The following is a 9,245-nucleotide window of genomic DNA, read 5'->3' as shown; positions in this document are numbered from 1 at the left end:
ATCACTGCATTTGTAAAAGTAAAATCCATATTACTTAAAACTTAATTTTTTTAAAAAAAAAAAGTCTTATCAATGGAGAATAATCTTTGGGCATACAATGCAAGCCTCCAGTAGGAACAAGTGTCATATGCCGAAAAACTGTTCATTCAACAATATGGGGAAACTGCAGATTTAAACAGTAACAATGTCAGTATTAAGATGTAATCCATTGACAACTACAAAAAGAATGTAGGGCTGGCAATGCACCAGGAAAAATGTTAAAATACCCCCCTCATTTGTGCATGCGCACATTAGCACCATACCTTGCAATTACTAGATCATTTAACAGCCCCTCATCACTGATCCCACTTGACTTCACCAGCTTGTGGCCCATCCTTCATCCCCCGAATCCTGATGAAACATTTCATAACATGGTTTGGAAAGGAAGCAGGGCCATTAGCCGCATACTGAGAAGCTAGCGCTACCAGGCTCTTCTCCCCATCAACTGTCAGGGCCACTCTGTCACCTCAGCCGAGAAAGCAGCAGCTTTTGGCGACTCCTTTTCTTGAACGGTTTTCCATTCTAGATGGTCATCATAAGAACTCTGTAACCAAGAACTAGTGTCTGACTTTGATTTTCTTCTTCTTTTCAGTGCTTTCCCCTTTTGTGTCATGTCTTTTATTGTAATCATGAGTGCAGAGACTGTCTTATTACTGATCTTGATAAGCCACTCCGAGTATCTTCTGGTTGAAGAGTGGAGTGAATATAATTCAGTGATAAATAAATACATTTTCAAAAAAACTAGGGAAAGAAGCGTGATAGCTTCTTTTAAAAACCAATTACAAAGGATATCATAAAAATTACAAAGACAGCTACAGCAGATAAAAACAGCTTGATGCTACCGGAAGAGATCACTCAAATAATTCCTCAACCCAGCATGTCAAGTATCTGCTGGAACAAAAAATCCAAAGCCAGACAATGGAAGATACATAGAAAGCCATTTTGTGCCAGGTCAGACTATTTGTCCATTTGACCTAGTATCATCTGACTGGCAGCAGCTCTCAGACACAGAGAGGTATTTTCCAACTCCAGCTGATCCTTTTTTTCTAACTGGAGATGCCAGGAATGGAACTTGGAACTGTCTGCATGACAGCAGGCCAAACAAATCTCCCTTAGCAGAGAATTCCACAGCTTCATCATGGCCACAGAGAAGGCCCTCTCCCACATCCTGACAAATAGTGTCTCTGACTCTTTCTGAAAAGCATCCCCTTCTGCATTATGAGTTATGGCCTGGAAGCTCGTGCTTAGTTCAGCTCTGGACAGTACCTGAGTGCTGAGTTGCTCAGACTGAGGAGCCAGGCCACACCCAGCAGCTTTTTAGGTCAGATGGGATCCTACTGTCTCCTTGTGTCTAAATCTTGTTGGACTGGTAGTAACAATACCATCTTCTGCCCATCTGCAGTGATGACACTGCAGTATGGTACAGATTGAGTCAGTACTGCAGTCACCGCAGTAGTACAGAGTGCAAAATATCCAAGCCTCATTGCCAAAGTCCTCAGAACAAGACTCCTGACACCTTTCACTCATGAACTGAAACAAACCGGGCAGGTCATCATAGATGTTAATAATTCCTGGGTGTCAAAAGTCTGTAAGATGTAGCAATTTTACACTCCCACCAACATGTACCTAATGTAACCAGCTGAAGGAGTCTCACTCAACCCAACAGGTAGATCATCTCCTTATGCAATCAATTTTTCATGAACTCAGTTGAGTTCTGTTCAAGCTGATCTAGATTGCCAGTTGAAGTGCCAAATTCTAGGGAGCAATTCTGATGGACATCCAGCAGTGTTCTGTTTTTAATGGCCAAACTCGACTCAAACGGCTCTAGGCCAAATAGCTCCCCTGTGTTAAGCCATGCATTAAGTTGAAGCTGAGGTCGACTTCAGCCAGACAGAACTGAATCTGTTAGATGCAGCCTTAGTTGCTTAGAAAGTCTTCACTATTGCAGAGACAAGAATTTAAGAAAATCCAATCAAAATGGTCATGAAGCTACACAATATGTTTTGGGCTTTTTCCCCCTTGGTATGATAATTGATGTTTCCTTTTCTCTTAATGACATCTAAGGAGGAAACACAAACAGTAATTAAACAGTATTAGAAGCATTTGAAACACAGGGTCATGGGGGGGGAAGGGCGAGGAAAGGGGAGAAGCTGTGGACTGCCTGTCTGCTGGGGAGTTATAAAATATTCTCCTTACTCACAGCTTGGTAGCTGTTAAAGAGACAGCCTCAGAGACAGAGTGTTCCTTATTATTTCCAGCATGGAAAACTGCACCATCCATGGGTAAGTAAAACTCATGCTAAATATAGAAAGTGAATTGGTATTTCATATATGGGAGGGTTTTTTCAATAGGAACTACAAAAATGATTATGAAGTGTGTGTGGGTGTGCACATGTACGCACATGCATGCATGTATTTTAATGAAATCTCATTTCTTATACATACTGTCCTGTTGTACAAGGGCTGCTACAGATTAAATTGTTATTAGGTGATTAATCATCGATCTTTTAATTGCTTTAACTTTTAAAATTTACCTTTCACTGAGACTGCTGTACAGGTACCTTTTTTGAGAAATTGAACAAAATGTGAGATACCTCTCAACAAAATTTACTTCTCGGAAGGAAAAGCAATCTTTAACATTTTATTTTTCATTTCTTTTTCATTTCCATCTATAGCAGCACAGTGAAACCAAAATTGTTTCAAACACATATGTCCTTAACTTTCAGCCCCACCAATAAATCAATTAAGGCTGTAGCTGATTAATCTACTGATTAAAACTTGCACCTGCACTTATCTTAGGGAAACTGTCACCTTCAAAAAGCAGAATGACTGGCAAAACCCATCGCATTATACAGGATATCACCTGCAAGTCCAGCAAACATAATCAATTATGTTATTTATAGAATGCAAACCCGTGGATGTTGCATGCAGCATTTGGGGAAAACAAAACATGAGAAGCTGCCTTATACTAAGCCGGACTGCTGGTCATCTAGCTCAATCAATCAATCATTTATTATTACGGTCAATGAACAGCATTATAAAATATTAAAACAATAAAATGATAAAACATATCGATATTATACAGAGAAGGAAACAAACAGCAGCAGCCTGAGATAATATGGCACTAAAAAGTAAAGGTAAAGGTGTCCCCGCACTTGTAGTGTGAGTCGTTTCCGACTCTTAGGGTGACGTCTTGCGACGTTTACTAGGCAGACCATTGCCAGACCACTCTGCGCCACGGAGGATCTTAATATGGCACTAATGGTGTTGAATAAATACATCAATGGGCAATCTAGCTCAGTTATTGTCTAAAGCAGGGGTAGCCAATGTGGCATCCTCCCATTATTGTTGGACTACAGAGCTCATCATCCCTGACCTTTAGCCACGCTGGCTGCGGCTGTTGGGAGTTGAAGTCTACCCCGGCTTACACTGACTGGCAGCAGCTCTCCAGGATTTCAGACAGTGGTCTCCCTTAGTCCTCCCTGAGATGCCAGGGTTCAAATCTGGAACCTTCTGCATACAAAGCAGATGTTTTACCACTGAGCTATAGCCCTATACATCCATTTTGGAGTGGGGGGGGCACATCAGTAATCACAACGAAAAAGCTGGAATCACCTGTTGCAAGACATTTTAATATAGAGAATCACAACCCTTCAGACTTAGAAACTTAACAAAATCTGACCCTGGGACACTAGCATCAAAAGAAACAGAATACCCTAACACTCATTGCCCAATAACTGTCTGTCAGTCATCAAATACTACCAACTCATTTTCATGTTCTGCCAGGTACCATGAAATGCTAAATACAGCCTCACGCTCTCTGCTTTCAAAGTGAAACTGATATAAAATATCTTCGTATGCCAAAAGAGATTCCATTTCAGATATTCAAATACTAGTCTCAGGGCACTCGGCTGGGTGAAGAGGTTTAGACTTCTCCACCCAGCCCAGTGCCACAATGGGAATGCAGATTTGTAAACACTGACACAAGTCAGTGTGTGTGTTCATCAGGGTTCTGCAGACTGTGTCAGCAGGATTAGAAATCCAGACTACAAAAGAGGAAAAGGGCAACTCAGTTTTATTAAGCACAAAGCAAAGCAAATGCTCACAAGGCTTACATCCAGCAATTTAAAACTATAGGCATCAGTGATCCATGTCCTAATGACCGCTCGTCTGGAGTATTACCTTTGAATTGAAGAGGCTGCAGCTGGTACAGAATGCCACTGCGAGGTTGATGTATGGAGCAGCACAAAGGGATCATATTACACCAGTTGTTAGAACTGTGCCTATTAGTTTCATACTAATTCAAGGCATGAGTACTAGTGCACAAGTTCCGATATCACCTGGTGCCATGGGGCAGTAGCTCAAGGCAGGGCCTTCTTTTTGAATAGCTCCCCGCTTATGGAACTCAACTGAGACTAGGCTACCTACCACATTGCTGACAAAATCCCTTGAAAACATATTTATTTCAGCAAGCATTTGGTATATATCTTAATTAAGTGATTTTTTTTGTTTCTGCTGCTTTTTTGTTGAAACTGATTTGTTGTAATTTTAATTGATCTTTTATTATATTTGCATAGTGCTAGCATATTTGTATGGCTTTAAGATTGTCGATTGTCACCCACAGCTCCAATAGGGAAACAAGCAGGGTATAAATTAAAATATAAATAAGTAGCCATAAGGTTTCAATCCCAACAAATCAAAACCATTTCCACAAGGCTTCAACCACCCTTGTTGAACCATCCTGGGCTCCTCCTGGGAAGAAGGGGGGAATATAAATCAAATAATAAATAAATAAACCACGACAGGGGATATAATTACAGTTCAAAGATGGATCACTGCAACTGAAAGTCCACCTTCAGCAAAAAGGAGATGGCCAGTCCACCGATCCTCAGGCAGAAGTAAGTCCTGGACCTTTTCTACTCAATCCAGACTCCAGGGCAAGAGCTTCACCAATGGACTACGCAGACCATCCTGCAATTGTTGTTAAGGGAGCTGTTCTTCAAAGTCACATCTTCAACTGACACAACTGGAGTGAATTGCATCAAGGTGTTCTCACTTGCTTACCTTCCAATTTTCTCTTTTTATAACCCCCCCCTTCTCTCCTTATGCTATGGTAATCTTTTATCCCTCTGGGCTTGCAAAAATTGGCTCATGGCATTCTTGCGCTATTTCTTTAGCTGCTACCCATGTACCTTGATACCCCCCATTCTCCTTTTGCTCCTTCCAGATTCTGCCAACTCCATGTGGTCTTTCTTAATTCAGTTCAAAGTTCAGCCTATCAGCATTCAACCATGACATGATTTGCAAATTCTGTCCTTAGCCACATTTTTGTTAACTGTAAACATAAGCAAAAAGTACCCACCAATTCAAAGCAATAAGTTTTGCTTGTGTCAGGTGAGTTTGACCAGGCCTTCAGATTGCCCCACCCCCACCATGTGCCTGTATACGTGTACCTTTGTATGTGTATTTTGTGTGTGTGTGTGTGTGTGCGTGCGCATGCGTGCGTGCCCGTATGCGAACACACAAACACACATGTCCTATACATATCCTGTAAGTGTGTGTTTGGGTATGTATGCCAAAAAAATACCTTTTGGGGGGTGGGAGGTTGGCCATGGGTGGATGTATCCCTTGGGCAAAAAACAGGGGGTATTCACCCTGACTTAAAATGTCCTGCAAAGGATTTACATCAAAACTTGAAAGGAAACACTTGTGAAGAATTTTGGGGGACAATTCATTCTAGCAATAATCTCTAGTAAATCTTAGTCCTTTTCACTTGAATCATTTTCCTGTGTCTCCAGAATGATGCCACACCATATCACATAGTGCATATTCACAAGCTAATATTTTTGCACATTCCAAAATTCTTCATCCACTTCTAGCACATAAGACATCAAATGCTATGCTGCTGAATGATATGCCAATATAGCATGTAGTGAAGATGTAAAGAGCCAATATGGTGCAGTGGGTAGAGTGCTGGACTAGGACCTGAAGGACCAGGCTTCAAATCGCCACTCAGTCATGAAGTTCATTGGGTGATCTTGGGCATTTTTCGGAACCTAGCCTAGCTCACAAGGTTGTTGTGAGGATCCAAGCCTTAATTATCAGCGAGTGATAATAAAATTAACTCCTCTGATGTGCAGGTGATAGCTACCCTCTGGCTAGCTACTGATCAGAGCTTGGAAAAGTTACTTTTTTTAAACTACAACTCCCATCAGCCCCAGCAGCATGGCCACTGGATTGGGCTGATGGAAGTTGTAGTTCAAAAAAGTAACTTTTCCAAGCTCTGCTACTGATTCCTGTTAAGAAATTTCTGACAAAGTTGAAAGGAATTTTATATGAAGGAGTCCTCACATTGGTTAACGATTCTGTATTTGCAAAAACTGCTTAAGCTGGATTCCCTTTTAAAAGGTCCACTGTAAAGTTATTCTTGCTATAGAAACATATTTTTGGCTTCATTATACCAACTACGAGGGGGCTGTCAAATATTTTTCCCATTCTTCTGTCTACCTGTACATAACCTTCCACTCCCACAGTACTTCAAAGTCCCATAGACAGCACATTCTCATTATATTCTCACAATTCAGTCATAGTCTTACATAAGTCTACCCCAGGATCCACAGTGTGCTCATCCCAGGAGGATCCATGCTCCAGTTGTCTCACATGAGCTGTTTGACATTCCTCTGAAGAGCTGATTATTAAAGGACACTCGTCAACTCCATCACTCTCCCCAGAGCTGCCTGCATCCTCAAGTAAATCCCCCTCCTACACTTTACTCTCTCTCCTGCCTCCAAGTTGAGGGCTACTGGGCCAAAGCCCATCTGTACTAGTGTGGAAGCATTCCTGTTGCCTTCTACAAGCTTTCTATAGATGCCCTTATCTTTATTCAGGCATACACTGATTTTTCTATAAGGATGGTTTCAGTGTGGTGCCTGATTAGCCTCCTATTTATAACATTTAGAAGCACTCACCAAGTGCAGTGGGCCTTCAAGCTGAAAGCTCTGATGATATGGGAAAAGCAGCTTATATTGTTAGGATAAGAAACTTAACCCATGGATGTTCAGCAAATGGGGGTATTCTTAACTTCCCTCAAACATGCAGGATGCTGTGAACATTGGAAGGGTATTTGATACAGGATTCTTAGCAATGTCTTGAAGAGGCATCTATATAGCGTTTGTGTGGAAAGAAGCAATAACATATTACATATCAGGAGATAAATTTCTTCCTATTCCATTACTGGAAATTCTACTTCCAATTTCCTAGTCATAAATGTGAGCTCTGAGGTGGAAAAGCTACTGGCTTAAAATCTATACATTTGAAAATGATCCCCATAGACAAATCTTCCTCTCCACCATTTATGATATTCTTTCCTGCATCTCTAGTTTTAAACCATAACAAGATGGCCTTACGTCCGGTCAATGTCTTTCAAGGACTTTGAAAATCCCTGTGCATATGGCTCTTTTCCACTGATCCAATCGCTAGGGAAATAGCAACACCTGGAATTTTTTTCTGAAGTTACACTGTATAAATTGAATGACCAAGCCAATATAAACTGAATGAGTAACCCAAGGTCCTATTTATTCTATAACTTGCTATTTGTAAAACAATGTTATTTGAGTCAAGAGGATGGTTGCCTTGCCTTTTCATAAAAATGGTGGAAGAATCCAGATAAGTGTTTGAACTGGGTTTGGATCCCAGAAGGAGCATAAATTATGCAAAATTCACTATATTTCTGTCATTTATTGTTTGCAGAGAATCTGGGTTTAGTTTGGCAGAAAATTTAGACTTTTTTAAAACAAATGCTGAGCACACGTGCATGCTCATACATTCCATACATTTATGCATTCTTTAGTTGTAGGTGAATTGGATATTTCTGGGAAGAGTTGAACATGTGAGCAAAATTTTCAGTTGGCCATTAAATGGAAATAAGGGTGGTTTGTTTTCAAAGACCCATCTACAGAAACCTCTCATACTTATTTAATATAGGGGTAACTTTGTAAACAAACATTATCATTTATACCTGCCTTCTGAACAGACTCCCTGAATCTACACCTGGAACAGCTCAGATTTGGTGGAGGGGACACTGAAGATGAAGAACAGATTCTCAAAAGTCTAAATGGAGTTCTTCAAGCTCTGGATGAAGATAGTTAAGTATAACTGAAATATGGTTTCTACTGGCTCAGCCCAAGCCCTAGTGACCTTCAAATTTGGCTGAATAAGCTGTACAATAATATTTAATTACAACCTCCTGAAAATAAGTATTTTCTTTTCAAAACTGTTAGACCTCAGAATCCCCTGTGGTTCTTTCCCATGAGGGCACTAACATAAAGAAAGTTATTTACCATCATACCATAGTCAGTGTTTATTATTGGCCTCATCTAAATGTGGGTCTCATAAACATGTATGCTAAAAAAAAAGAAGTGGGTACCCTAGCACACGTTTGGCTAAGAATTGTTCACAGTTATGAAATGTTTGAAGACTACTAATCTAGATTGCGCAAGGTACCACAAACAAACAGCCATCAAGGCATATCTAGTTTCCCTTAGTAAATACCTTGTGTAACTTAGCTTGTGTCCTGATATCATAATGTTGTGCATGTTCCTCCTACCAACACCATCAGTTAATGTTGTGAAACATGGAGAAGAAATTCAGAGAGGCATGACATGAGGACACGTGCAAGCTATACTAGATATTACAGAGAATAACAAAGCTAAATGTATGGTTGCAATTTTTGGTGGCAAACATGAATTTAAATGCATATAAATGCGGAGGTGGTAAACCTGTGATCCTCTAGCTCGATGTTCTTGGGCCCTCAGATGTTGTTGGATTCCAGTTTCCGTCATCTACCACCATTGGCTAAACTGGCTTGAGATGATGGGAGTTGCAGTCCAACAATATCTAGGGACCTGAGATTTAAAAACACTGCTCTAGATGTTGTCAGACTAACTTCCATCAGCCCCAGTTACCACAAAAAAAGGTCAGGGATCATGGGGCTTAAAAGGTTAGCAACAACTAGAGGGCCCCTGGTTTATTGGAACAGCTGCTTTGGCCTTGAGTCAACTGTGGTAGGGCTGAGTGAAAATGATTCTCCAGTTTCTCACCCCATTCAGCAGCTGAAAAGGTATCACCCTTCTCTGGGTGGGGGGTCAAAAAATCCTCATATATTCTAACACTCTTCTAATTTCATCATCTTCATTGTTCCTGTTAATA

At 40.6% G+C, this 9,245-nt stretch overlaps 1 pseudogene; it reads left to right on the top strand.

The window, feature by feature from the left end:
* The first annotated feature begins 2,245 nt into the window (after positions 1-2,245).
* LOC133388621 (rap1 GTPase-GDP dissociation stimulator 1-like) overlaps positions 2,246-9,245 on the top strand; it is a 60,872-nt pseudogene continuing 53,872 nt past the window's right edge.

Source organism: Rhineura floridana, chromosome 7 (assembly GCF_030035675.1).
Source record: "Rhineura floridana isolate rRhiFlo1 chromosome 7, rRhiFlo1.hap2, whole genome shotgun sequence".
Lineage (NCBI taxonomy): Eukaryota > Metazoa > Chordata > Lepidosauria > Squamata > Rhineuridae > Rhineura > Rhineura floridana.
The sequence above is the reverse complement of the archived record's forward strand: the minus strand, read 5'-3'. Positions and strand labels throughout refer to the sequence as shown.